We start from the raw sequence: 11641 nt of genomic DNA on the forward strand, positions 1-11641 counted from the left end.
CAGACAGCACTGCGTCCTTGGGTGTAAGACAGTGCTGTAAACAGTGTTATTTGGAGAAATTCTTCTCAAGTTCTTCAGCAGAGACCATCAGGAGGACTGGTTTCAGGATTGACCCTGATATGCTACTGTAATGAAACCAGTAGAAATTACTGCTCACTTACTCGTGCCTTTGCAAGCATAAGCAATACAGCTGCATCAAATTCTTACCATCCCTTTCAATGAATACAAAACTAAGCCTGTATAGAAGACTTTTAAATCCCTTTTAATATATTTAGGCAACAAAATGCCTAATACAAAATCGATTTTGAGGGCAAAAAAAGCTGGAAATCTTGCCAGGAGTTTACTGAGATTATATTTTTACAGAAAAAAAAAAAATAGTTTCTATATGCTATGTATATTGCTGTAATAAGATCTTGTGCAGTATGGATATTTTAAATACATACTAAAAATCTAAATTATCAAAATTACACTTCACATAAAATAAATATTGCATTGTATAGAAGATGTTGGCATTGTGCTAAAACATACTGCAAATAGTGAATGCGATATTTAATATATATATAGGTTCATATCAAGTTTCTGTAAAAATAATATAAAGTGTCTCATTCAAGATGTCTACGGGGAAAAAGCAGAATATTAATTTTCATGGTACACCATTCCAGTATTTCCATATGTATTATGTGTCAATGTCTACATAAAACTGTTGCTACATACCAGGACCAATACAGCTGAAAATGTTCCGTGAATTGAACGGGAATCTTTCCACCTCCAAACTGCCAAAATAGCAGGTCACCTCAAATGGATAGTGAAATGTATAATTATGAGTGCATTTTAATATCTACACTGAGTCCAACTTTGAAAGCTTTACATTGTTTGTATGCTATGTTCCAGTCATAAATAAAAATTTAAAAGGTGCTGTATACCTCAAAAAGAATATTAAAACTTCAAAGTAATATGTATGTTTATTATGTTACCATGACATACTATGTTGCCGAGGGTGTGTATAATTTTGATGGCCAAGAAAAACATATTTACGGAGTGTGAAATTATGATTTATTGTTTTCTTTACTCACAGCACTAGTTTAATTGTGCCTTTACATTTTCCAGTAAAATTTTCACAGAGACCTATAGTCCAATAGAGCCAAGCTAAAAAGAGCATTCACTGCTATGCCTTTTACTTAAGTCAAACTATTAATAAAATATTAAAAGATACTCTAAGAGGTACGTCTATCATGTATAACAAAATTGGTAGTAACAGCATTAAAATAGGTAGGAAGAGTTTCACGTGTGCCCCTGAAGTATCAAACCTGAAAAAAAATCATGGTGATCTGTCTCTAAGGAGTGATTCATTCTTTTGTTTTGATACGGCAATTCAAGACAGTCAGACTCACTTTTAGGCTTGTGCAGATGTATTCTGTGTCCCATGAACTCTAGGTTACATCTTCGTAATCTGGCTAAAAGACTACATCCTGTCCCAAACGCAATATTGCACCTTCCTTCTGTTGGATAATTGTTTCCTTCAGCCCACAGTCATTATTGTTACAGAATAGTTACCTTCACCTATCAAAGAATTCTATCCTCATAACAAAAACATTACCATTGTACCTTGTCAGAAACACTCATGCTTCAATTTTTGGTCACTCATCTTCTCACTGTGCAAGCCAGTAAAATTCATGGCTCTGTGCTGCTGGAGGTCCCTAATGTTCCTGATCCAGCTAAACAAGCTCAGATCCCTCTTTGCTCACAGGAAGAATGCTCCGTCCTCCATCCATTTTGGTGGCTATTTGCTGAACTCATTCCAGTTAATCAATCTCTTTACTGTCCTGAAAGGCTCAAAACTGGATTCAGGTCTCCAGAAGTGATCTAATGAACAGCAAGCTGATTATGCTCTTCCTTTGATCTAGTGGCTGAATCGATCCCATTTTTACAGCCAAGTATACTGTTAGCCACCATCACTGTTACCCAGATGTGACTCGTGTTTAGCATACTGTCCACCGAGGATTCCTGGCAGCTTTCCAACAGGGTTGCTATCCAGCCAGTCAGTACCCAGCCAGTGCTGATGAAGGGTATGTCTGTCCAAGATGCAAGTCTTTGCATTTGTCTTTGTTCAATTTCACAAAGTTCCTTGCTTCATCTAGCCTAGCCAGGTCCATCTGAATGGCAGCCCTGCCATCAAGACCATCTACTGTAGGTAGATAGCATACAACACTATCCCAGACAGTGTTGTATACAAATATGATGAATATATCTTCACTCTTCTCCACATTTTTAAATAGGATCAGTCCCGGGACAGAGTCCTTAAAAACTTTACATGTAACCATTCAACCAAGGTGAAGTGTGGATGGTGAATCTACACACGTTGACAAGTAACCTACCCAGGATTTCATGCACCTTGTAGTCTACCCATCTGTACTGTAACATCCCAACTATATTACAAGAACGGGAGACATATCAAAATCCTTGCTAATGTCATGGTAGACAACACAACCTACTAAGAAAATTTGATGAATTATATGCATAATGTTATACAATAGAAATATTTTCACATCATATTTTCAACCCAGTTTATTTATTCATTCCTTCTAGGAGACAGCTATTGTAGCTGATAATGAGCTCCTATTATGAACTGCTATAGCAGCAGATTTTGTGCACTCTAACACTGATTAAAGTACTTCACACCATCATTTCTGATAATAACAAGTAAAGATCATGAAATTCACCTGAATATCACTGAAATTCAGAGGTAAACTTCCCTTGGCTACTCACCCAGGTTCCTGGTGAAGACATTTCCAGACATCTGGGTGGTTGAATGTTACTGAATTGCTCCTAGAAAGCTGAGCGTGTGCTTGCACACTGCTGAATTGATAGCAGAGATGGTATATTTCATTAGGGAAAGGATGCAGATTGAAGAAGTAGTGAGGAGATGGAGAATTTTACAGAACTGTTGGCAGACTTCTGGAATACAATGTAAGAAGTTAATTCAAGATCTGTGTTTCACACATTGAAGCATTTACACATTTGCAACTCCTCTGCAATCCCTCAGAACATTTAATCACATTAATTCTCAAAAACTATGTACATATTTAATTGCCTGATGGATTAGGGCCTTAACTGCTGTGCTGTGATACAGCAGACTGACACCTGAGGCTGTAGGACTTATCTCATCCAAAACTAGACATTTATAGCAAAAGTATATATCTCAACTAGTTACTGTAGGTCCCCTTCGTAATTAATGGAGAGAAGTAGACACTTCTAGGGTGCAATTCATCAGTCTTGCTTTAAATATCTGCTTTAGGAAGAGATGGATTGCACACATCAGGTATGTATTTTTCCCAGCTGGTTACAAAGGGGATTAAGGTAGCTATCTTGGAGGCAGCATCTTTCTTTGGATCCTACTCCATGTAAAGTCTCTGACCAGACATGGGACTATAGAAAAGGTTCTTGACGGCTTGTAGATTGTTTCTGAGTCCCGTTCTGCTAGTCTGTACTTCTTGGTTCATTTTCTGACCTAACTTGCACAAGTATCTGTCCGCAAATAATCTGCACAGCCTGCTCCTAATCCTGTCCCCTCATCTCTTGCTTTTAAATCCCTGACACTCTGGCCTTGCTTGCACCTGTGTTCAGTTTCTGCCCTGCCCCTTAAGGTTGGAATATACAGATGTTTTTTCTTCTGTACTTCCCAACTAACTTGTCATTTCCTTCCTAGTGATGACACTAAATTTTCTATTCAATTTTCAGAAACAAATAAACAAGAAATCTTGAGATTTTTAAACAAAATTGCAATTAAATAAAGGAGGGGAGGAGGTGCAGAAAAACACAGGGCCTCCATCCTCTGAAGTGATATTACAGCCCTTTCTTCCATCCTTACCTGTTCACCTTCAAAATCACATGTATATTTGCTTTCTTTGGCTAATCAGTAAACTATTAGACATGACTCATAAAAGAATTTTAAGCCTTATTGGATGGGAAGATAATTGTTAAAAAATACACAGCTGTGAAAGGAAAGGAAAGGAAAGGAAAGGAAAGGAAAGGAAAGGAAAGGAAAGGAAAGGAAAGGGAAGGGAAGGGAAGGGAAGGGAAGGGAAGGGAAGGGAAGGGAAGGGAAGGGAAGGGAAGGGAAGGGAAGGGAAGGGAAGGGAAGGGAAGGGAAGGGAAGGGAAGGGAAGGGAAGGGAAGGGAAGGGAAGGGAAGGGAAGGGAAGGGAAGGGAAGGGAAGGGAAGGGAAGGGAAGGGAAGGGAAGGGAAGGGAAGGGAAGGGAAGGGAAGGGAAGGGAAGGGAAGGAGGAAAGGAAAGGAAAGGAAAGGAAAGGAAAGGAAAGGAAAGGAAAGGAAAGGAAAGGAAAGGAAAGGAAAGGAAAGGAAAGGAAAGGAAAGGAAAGGAAAGGAAAGGAAAGGAAAGGAAAGGAAAGGAAAGGAAAGGAAAGGAAAGGAAAGGAAAGGAAAGGAAAGGAAAGGAAAGGAAAGGAAAGGAAAGGAAAAAGAAAAGAAAAGAAAAGAAAAGAAAAGAAAAGAAAAGAAAAGAAAAGAAAAGAAAAGAAAAGAAAAGAAAAGAAAAGAAAAGAAAAGAAAAGAGAATTACAAGCAACATTATCCTTCAGAACATGCCTTTTGTCATTAGCATCCAAAGGGGCCCTGCTATTGCCCTTTTCAAACACTCAACAATGTTAATGTCCATAATGGTGACCTAATCAGTTTAGGTGTATCATCCAAACAGTTTCACAGAAGCAATTGAGAGAATGTCATTGAGAACTTGCAAATGTAGTGTGCTTCAGCATGTCTGCAGAGCAGGCCAGAGTGTGATGGGTGGCAGCTACGCTATATTCCTTCTCAAAAGCTACTAATCTCTTACATATAATAACATTCTAAAACAAGCTTTCATTTGGTGTTTAAATGGATAAAGCATAGATGTACTGTTAGAATCAGAATCTGGTAAGACTTTCATACAAAAATACCAAATTTTGAACATGAGTTCTGAAGGCATACCCACAAAATACGCCATCCTGTCTACTAACTATAAGGCTGCATGAAAATAGGTGCTTGAATCATTTGCCCTGTGTGTGTCAGTAAATTTTTTGTGCATGTGAACATGAGAAGATTTCTCCTAAGCTGAATTGTAAGTTACTAACCAATTAAACATAGAAAATCAGTCGAAAACACCTTTTGATTTATTTTACTTCATTTTTAAAAAATTAGAGCAACATAAGAAGAACCTATGGAAAATGCCTAGAATGATGTTCTGATTTTATGCAAAAACAGCTGGGAAATCTGATACTGATTTTGAAGTGGGAAGGAAGACCCTGTGCAAAGTGCTTTCGCTTGTTTTCATAGAAAGGTAAACAAAATATTTGTGTCACACTAACAAAATTACTAAAGGTTAAAGTTGCAACCAAGGAGCATATTACAGTATTTTATCTCATGCTCATTACTCAAAAATGCCAGCATTGCAGAAATGAAGAAACTTGATGAAAATTTCCCAGCTTTGAGCACCCAAACAAGTTCAGCAAAACATTTGGGAATGAGAGGAGGAAAACAAAATGTAGAAACGGATATTCTCCCCTACTCATTTGCTTAGGAAACATTTCCCCAAATTAATTCAAGTCCCTCCCATTCAGTACAGAGATTACTCTGTAGATATCTTTAGATATCTTATGTCTTAATCATCAATGAGGATATAAAAAATACACCAGGCAATAATATATTAATAATTGACAACAATAACAATGAAATGGAGACACTAGAATGTGAAAATGCCTTTCTAGAGCTATTATGTAACGCGTACAAGACTAGAAATTCTATTTTTCTTAGCTTGAATTTATTTACAGCTCTGTATTTGTTGATGCAGTGGGTGTTTGGATTAAAGCAAACCATGGGAAAAACTGCAAGTGGAATCACTTGCAAGTGGGAAGTGAAAATGGCCTGCGTATCAACCAGGGTTCAATTGCTGCTTTTATGGTCCTAAAATGTAACTACTATATTTTTGTATGGTTTTTAGCTTGGATCATCTGAAGCCTTTTGTGGAGCGTGATACACCCATTCACTGCTATGCACAGAGTGCAGCATGAAGACAGTAGGAGTGCAGTAGGCATAGACGTCTACGGAAGATGGAGAGGGCCCATCCTGGAGCTATTTCACCACACTGCTATGGACAAGGCCAGATCTCACCCCAGGCACAGTGAGCATGACCCCCAGGAGGCCAAACAGGATCCCTGCTCAGCCATCCAGAGACATGCTGCCTCTCATGCCATTTTGTTCAGCAGCATAAGGCACCATCTAAGGGTACCTTTCTCAAGTTTAATTTTATAAAGTACTTTCTTCCTTGCGTATGCTCACCTGACAATTTCCTGTGCTAAAATACAAATGAAACCATCTTCTAAATTTTTTTTTCAGACAAAATCAGTCAGCTCTGTTTCTCCGATGATGCCATGGATTTTCAAAAGACTCTGTTGAAGTATTTTTGAGACACTGTGCATTTATCTGTGCAGAGAAGAACTACAATGTCTGTGAACTGCTTTTTGTCATTCTCACATTTAGATTTTCAGAGAAGTTCAGCATTCAGTGAATAAACTTTATGGTCTTCAGGGTTATGTATGGTCTAGCAGTGTAGCTAAGCAGTAGATTTGCAAAACAAAACAAATAATGTTTAAGATCCAGTGTCCCCGATGTACACATTTCAAGGGGAGTTTAATTTAGATTGGTCCTTGTGTTGCCCATGAGCTTTGTCCCTTTTTGCAGTTGGTGTATTTTCACAATGCTTCCAGGGAATATATCCCAGTTTAGTTCCATCATAAAGGAATCTGGTTGGCATTTTCCAAGGTGACTGCATGAGCTGAACAATCCTCTTTTAAATGTGTAAACAGTTATACTCCAGGCTACAGAAGAAACAGCAGTACCCAGAATGATTCATTTTGCAGGAAAGTAAAACTAGCAGAAGTGTCAATGATCTTTCTTGTTGATGTTTTCAATTAATTTATTTGGAACCACTTGTCAGGAACTGTATTTTTAGCTAGGTCTTCATGATAAATTAAGATGGAAAGGTCTGTAGGTCCTAGTACTGACAGGTAAAAGAGATGGTGCTTTTTCCTTCTTGACATTCTAGTTTTCCTCTTCTCTATGTGCAACTGGTGTGCAGTGAAAGGATGTTACTCATGTTGTTAGAGGCCATATTTTCCCATCCAACATAAGAGTATATACTTCAGAGAAGCAGGAGTAACAGCAGGCTGTGAAGGAACCCAGTGGTGATCAGGAGAAGTAACTGTGTCTCCAAAGGTCCAGTACCTTCCAGATAACATAACAAAACATAACAACAACAAATATATATGTACATATATAAATAATAAAAAATATCCCTGGAAAGTATACTCTCGCCTGTCACACTCTAGTACAGCACCCTGTGCTGTCAAGTAAATGTTTTTGCAAATGTTACGTTTTCCTCATCTCTTCAATTGTTTTTTTCTTTCAGCTATATACTGTTATCACAGATGATCTGATTTCAAGGAACAAAAAAATGTCTCTTTTTGTAATAAAGCAGTTCGAGCTATTTAAAATCTGTTTTCCAGATTATCCTGGCTTTGTCATATCAGAATTTTGCTTTAAAACATATCAGGAAAGCTTCATCAAGTTTTATCTTGCCCAAAGTTAGCTGGGGGGCAGGCTGACTCACAGGCAATTAATGGGAAGCAGAGCTCTTCATCTCTATGTCACCAGCTGAAATTCAGCAAGGGTCACTACTGATAACCAACTGGGTTTTTGATGGCCTAATGAAATTAGCTGATGGTCTTGTTATAGTGACTAGTGGACAGATGTCCTTATTATAAAAACCATTAAACCAATTGATAACCTCTCCTGGTCAACTCAACTGAGAAATGAGTAACTGAATGAGATACAGGTGCTCAGCTACTTTCTCACATCAACACTTGGAACCTGGAAAATAAGTTTAAGGGCATGTTGCCAGAGGTTAAGTGTGTTCCATCTACTTTGTAGCTGAAAGATTTCAGACACCTAGGCTATTAGACTATCACGTTTCTTAAATGCCATGCTATTCCAATTTTTGTTTTAGGAAAAAATGACACAGTCCAAAATTGTAATCAACCTAGGCAACCAGGGAAAGATAAAATATTCGAAAATAACACTTGAAATAGTGGGTGCAATAATATGTGATTAAGCTATGGTTTTGTAAGTTTCTACTAGTATCAGTTTCATGTTGATTTTCTGATGCATTGTCCATATAAGTCTTTTCCTGCAGAAATCAAAAAGTTTAGGTCATATAAGAAGAGAGATGCTATGGATTCACTCACTGGAGCTGGAATTCAAACTCTGGACATCTTCATTAAAAAGGATGATAGAATTTTTTTTTTTTTCAGTTCTCTTTTAGGAGCAAATTCCTTCTTTCATCGTTAAAAGCAATTTAATTAAAAAATATAATTTCTACTTGTTGTGTCCTCGGCACTGCAAGTTATTTTTCAAGCTAATTTTATCTGCTCATTTAATTACCAGCCCTTTCAAACTAATATATATATATTATATAAATATATATAAAGAAAGATACTACCAGCATTGAGTCAATGTGCCAGAAATTCATTGCTTCTTCCTGAAACAAGCAGAATGCACTTTATGCAGTTTTTCTTGCACTGTACTAAAACCAGATTTCCCCAGGGCTTATGATACTTGTGCATTTAGTGGAGACTGTTAGTTCATTCATCAAGCACACAATATAAACCGCTCCGTCATGCACCTTCAAACCAAAAAAAAAGATAAAAAAGGAAAAAACAAAAGACATGCACACAAAGGTAACTGTGCTCACTGAAGGACAAGCTTTTTGTGCTTGGCTGTACAAAAACATGTTCACACAAACAACTGTTGTAGCAATTATTTATGATTAAAAAACATGGGAATGTTGTGGTGACTGTGCATTAGAAGTCTAGTATATGTCAATTGTTTTATTCATGATAAACAGATCATTTAGTTGTAAAAATCCCATCTGCCTAGATATATCTCTTATTATTTATGAGAACCATGTTTAGGAATGCAGGCAGCACATGTGCATAATTAATCCTGAAGAGAATTAGACATTGTTTGATTCACAGCTGAATGCAATTAGCATTAGGAAGTTTACATATGTTGGCAATAACACAGATTAGCAACTAAAGTGCTTGTTAAAAAATTTAACCTGAGGCTGCTGGAGCAGACCTCTCTTAATGATGCTTTAAATGTTGTTGATGAAGTAATAATCAATTTTGTTTTATAAATAGTAAATCAAGAATTTAGGTCTAATTAACTGTGCTACAGATCACTTCACTTACATATCCAATGTACACGTGATGTATGCTGTGAACTTTCTTTGAGTCTGGTGTGCAAACAGTTGTTAAGGAAAATATGTGATCCCTTCTGTTAAAAAAAATAATAATAAAAATCACAGACTGGGAGGAATGAGATGTCTGTGTTGGGAGTGACTCTATGCTCCTGGCACTCAAGAAGGAAAGAGCTTTTCCTTTGTCATTTCAGAGCTTTTTAACTGAAGGATGAAGAAACAATGCCTTGCCTGCCTTTTAAAAATATAATAATTAGATTATAATTCACAGTCTGTGAAATGAAGCCCTCTAATGGAGAAGGAGGAGGAAGAGAGAATGTAAGTGATGAAAGTGAGGAGGCAAAGTAAAATTGAGCTGTAATTGTTTTCACTTCAACTTTAAGAAGTTCAACATTAATTAAAATGTTTCTGCACCGCTCACCACCAGATTGGCACAAAAAAGGCCTGGCTGGTATACAGCTGCTGACTGGCAGGGATGTCAGCAAGACGACAGCCAAGAAGGCTGCAGCTTCACAGACATACATGCATACACACACACAGAGCCCCCATACCCTGCTACATAGTCTAAAGATGTTAAAATTAGGGCAAGCGGTGCTAGTTTTATTCAAAACATTAAAGTAAGAAAGTAAGAGGAAGAAATTGATATTTCCTGAAAGAGTTTAGATAGTTTTAAAATTGTTCCGATATCTTTACCATTACTTTGGCTTAGTGTTTCTTTTGTTTTTTCTCATCTGGAGTTCTGTTTATTCCTATGGGAGACGTTCAAAGACAAAAACTTCAGCTGAGTACCTAACATGCCTTACAGGTCAACAGCAGTTGGATCTTTGTAGAGTTTTCTTTCCCCTTCAGCTATGTCTTCCTGTTGCTCTAAAAATTTCTACATGTTAACAGGTGCTCTTTGAGATGTGTTGTGCAACACCTTCTTGTATCAGAGGAACACGAAGTGGTACCAGTTATTACCCTTAGTGAATGAAATTACAACAGGATCCTCCAGCCCTTCTTTCTTCCGACGGATCCCTGCACCAAGTGCCAGGATGGGTATGCCTCTAGCCTCAAGCTCTCCCTCCTCAGTAGGCTGGGAAGCCTATCTCAGCTAGCCAGGAAAATTTTAAAGTAGCTGGAGGAAGAGGGAGCAAGCAGAGAGCCAGAGCTGACAGAACTTTGCTTCCTCCAAAGCCAAAAGAAACCCATTTTGCATGTGACGACACAAAACGGGCATTTCCTACTCAGTCATCTACAGCCCAGCCAGAGATTGTAAATAATCTTGAAAAGGATTCAAGGCTAAACTGGAAAAGGCATTTAGGCTCCTAAAAATTGGAAAATGTGCTAGCAGGCATTCAAGAATGAATAAGAGCCCTCATCATAGGAAGAGCGTAAAGCGTGGAATGGCTTTGATTGGCCGTGTTTCCTTCGGGAGGCATAGAAAAGAGCAGCCAACCCAGAGGATTTCCCTGGTGAACAGCAAGCTCTCCCGTAGCTCTGGAGGAGAGCTGGGAAGGCTGAGTCTATGGGGAAAGACTGCACATGTGTGATTGCTGAGTGGCTTCCTCTGCAAGTGATAAGTGTCACAAATTCCTAAGTGCTGCTCAATCACATGATTTGATATCCTTCATATCAGTTCTGTAGGCTGTGTGGGAGCTCTTCATGCTCCCCTGAGTCACTTCCACTGATTATACTGTCATCATTGCCACAGTTTTTGTATAGAAGGATTTTGGAGAAATAGTTATCTGCATTCAAATTTAATTTTCACTGTTTTTGGGGGGCCAATCCCATAAAAACATAATTCTAAGGCACCGTAGCAGTAGCAATTTTAAGAAATGTCTAAGATAGCTTATTTGTTTATCTTTGTTTAGCTGATAGAGGCAGATGATAGAAACAGAATACCTTTTATGTTAGGAGACTGAAGTGAATTAATAGACTGCTGTATCTCACAAGAAAGGAATGAAGGAACAAATGAATGAATGAACTTTGACTTTTCTTAAGTAGACAGGGCAGCCTGACTCTGACTGATGTTTACAAAAGTAGATGTGTTTGAAGCAGCACCATATGGAGAACTGGGAAGAGTTTAAGGGTTAAGCAGGAAGAGCCTTAGGAACCAAAAAAACTGAAAAAAATCAACTCTAAAAAATGCATTTATCACCTTTCATAGAAAAGAAATTCTCATAAGCTTAAAAGGAAAGGGGCAATTTCTATACAAGGTGCTGAAAAAAAGTTAAGAATCAGATCATAAGGAAGACAAATAGAATTAGCAGTTCACTATAGTGAATGATTTCAATGCATCCAGTTATTAATTATAGCAATCTATTGATCAATGAGAAGAAATATTTCTGTTCT

At 37.8% G+C, this 11641-nt stretch overlaps 1 long non-coding RNA gene across 1 annotated transcript in view; it reads left to right on the forward strand.

The window, feature by feature from the left end:
• Positions 1-7593, forward strand: part of LOC112533188 — a 30012-nt gene extending 22419 nt beyond the window's left edge. The window contains exons 3-4 of the long non-coding RNA XR_003077072.2: positions 5194-5332; positions 5993-7593. This is a non-coding gene — a long non-coding RNA (uncharacterized LOC112533188). The remainder of the gene's footprint in view (positions 1-5193; positions 5333-5992) is intronic.
• Positions 7594-11641: the final 4048 nt, after the last annotated feature.

The sequence above is a fragment of the Gallus gallus genome, chromosome 1, assembly GCF_016699485.2.
Source record: "Gallus gallus isolate bGalGal1 chromosome 1, bGalGal1.mat.broiler.GRCg7b, whole genome shotgun sequence".
NCBI classification, from domain to species: domain Eukaryota; kingdom Metazoa; phylum Chordata; class Aves; order Galliformes; family Phasianidae; genus Gallus; species Gallus gallus.